Source organism: Microtus ochrogaster, chromosome 7 (genome assembly GCF_000317375.1).
Source record: "Microtus ochrogaster isolate Prairie Vole_2 chromosome 7, MicOch1.0, whole genome shotgun sequence".
Classification (NCBI taxonomy): domain Eukaryota; kingdom Metazoa; phylum Chordata; class Mammalia; order Rodentia; family Cricetidae; genus Microtus; species Microtus ochrogaster.
The window spans coordinates 78,645,275-78,648,059 of NC_022014.1; positions in this window are offsets into that span (position 1 = coordinate 78,645,275).

Below are 2,785 nucleotides of genomic sequence, written 5' to 3' on the forward strand. Positions count from 1 at the left end.
AAAAAAAAAACAACCAACCAACCAACAAATAAATAATAAAAGAATCTCATTTCAGGATGGTAAGATGGCTAATTTGGGGCCTGCCACCAAGCCCAATGGCCTGAGTTCAATCCCTGGGACCTGCAAGGCCGGGAGGGAGGCTGACCCTGAGAGCTGTCCTCTGTGTGCTGTGGCATGTGCAGTCCCGTATCCTCCACCCACATGACTGAGTTACCCTACAGGAGGATGCATAGCTCTTCTAGAGAAAAAAACATGTTGTATTTTGTCAGAGATTTTGATGCAATTTAAACAGCTTCCTCGGAGGATGGTGGGGCTCGCTTGGCACAATTCCTAGCACAGTCTCAGTGAAGGGAGAGCTAAGAAGTGCCGAAGCCTCTTGGGGTTCACCTGGCCTCATTCAGAAGGCATTCCAGTTTGACAGCAGCAGACTACAAGGGAAGGGGGGATATCGAAGCTGGGTGTGATGGCTTGCTTGTATCTGTAATCCCAGCTTCTGGGAGGTGAGGGCAGGATCGGGAATTCAAAGCTAGCCTGGGCTACAAGCTTCCTGTTCCAAAAAAAATAGAAGAAAAACTTGTCTAACAAAGCAGTTAGACATCCGGGAGCCTAAGAAACAGGCAAGTCTTCCAGCAGAGTGACTTGAGGCAGTCCCTAAGGCCACTTACCTGGGGCCGTGAGGAGCTCCCAGCATGGAGACCCAGCAGGGAGGTCCAGCTTCAGAAACTTGCCCACACTTCAGAAGGCAGTTTATAAATTTCACAAGATCCAAACAACAGCACTGAGAGGGTTTTCTTGTTGTTTTTCCTAGAACAAGACAAAGATTTATGTTGAAAGATTAAGCACACTGAGCCAGGGAAATTCTGGAAAATGGAGGGAGGATTCCCATTCTGCCACCCAAACTTGCAAGGATGCCTCAAGAATTAAGGCTGCCTGGACCCCCCTAACCCCCACCCCTTGAAGAGCATAAAGGAAGCTTCTGGCTATGTAGCCCAGGCTAGCTTCAAGCTGTAGGTCCTCTCTCTAGCTCTCTAAGTGCTAGGATTAGAGGAGTGTTCTGATGTGTCTGCCTGTTGAATTTTGTTTCTACTGAACTAGAGTATCAGATTTAGCCTAGGCTGGCCTGGGATTCACCATATAGCATAGGTTGGCTCAAACATCCATCTTCTACCTCAGCTTCTGGAGAGCTGGGGTTATAGCCATGAGCCACCAAGCCTGGGTCAAGCTGGTTTTGTGTGTTTGTTTATTTGAGACAGGGTCTCACTTTGTAGCCCTGACTGTTCTGGAATTCTTTGTAGACCAGGCTGGCCTCCAGATCACAGAGACCCACTTGCTTGCCTCTGCCTCCTGAGTGCTGGAATTAAAGTTGTGTGCCAGTAAGCCTGGCTTTCAAGCTGGGTTTTGTTTTTTGATTTTTGAGACAGAGTCTGAACAATCCTGGATCCTACCATGTATACCAGGCTAGCCCAGACCCTCCTGCTCAGCCTTCTGAGTGCTAGAATTACCACACAGATCTAAGTAGAAACACACACATAGCTGGTGTGGCGGTCCACACCTTTACATCCAGCACTCAGGAGGCAGAGGAAGGAGACTCTGAGTTTAAGGCCAGCCTGGTCTACACAACAAGTTCCAGGACAGCCAGGGCAACATAGAGAGACCCTGTCTCAAAAACAAAAGGGTGTCAGGGGCGTAGCTCAGTGGCAGGTAGAGCATTGCTTAGCATATTCAAACCGGCTTTCATCCCCAGCAACAAACGAACTTTGGGCAACAGCGTGGGGCTTAGGCACGTGCCCAACGCAGGATGTCTTACCTGGTCCCGGCTCCAGCACAGAGGCCTGGCCTCCTACCATTTGGTTACATCACAGAATGTGCCCTAAGTGATCCTGTCAACTCCACTCAAACCTTTTATCAACCCAAGTTCCTGTCCCTGAGTCTTAGAAAAGTCACGTATTCAAGGATACAAACCCTTCACAGAGGCAGGAAACAATCTGCCCGTGGGTGTGGCTGAGCCCGGGGCCCTGACCCCTTCCTACTCTCCTGGCTGCAGGTGAAGACCCAGAGGGCCTGTGAGAAAGAGGGCAGAGGGCACCGGTCAGGCGGGGCTGCAGCCCCAGAGCTGACAGACATACAGCTGGGACAGCAGGGGAGGGGGCATGTCCTGGGGTTTGGAGGCTGTAAGGGAGTCACGGTTCCCTGGAGTCTGATGAGAGGGGGACTCTCAGGTGGGCTTTACAGTTAGGCCACCTGACAGGTTCTGGATCTGTAGATGACCAGGCAGGAGGGGCCTGAAGGCCAATGAGGAAGGACAGAGGCAGAGGTAGAAGGAAAAAGGTAGAGGCTGCTGGAGCCTAGGCCTCAGAAGGGACAGGAGGGGAATTGATCCAGATGTTGACTGAAGGCCAAGATGGCGGCTTTTCATGGCATGTAAGCTACACCTACAAAATGTCTGTATACAGAACTAATAACGTGCTGACATTACCATCCTCCTTGATTTATGTAGCGATATTTCATTAATAAATAAAGCTTGCCTGAAGATCAGAGAGTAAACTGGCTTTTACCTCTACCTCAGTCCAAAATGGCAATCCTGCCTCCAGGAATCCTCAGGATGAGACTGACTGACAGCTGTCTCCTTCGGTTTTATAGTCCTCTCTAGCGCTGGGATTAAAGGCATGCACCACTGGGATTAAGGGCGTGCACCACTACTACAGTTTCTATGGCAAACTAGTGTGGTTACTGGGATTAAAGTTGTATGTCATGGGCTGGAGAGATGGCTCAGAGGTTAAGAGCA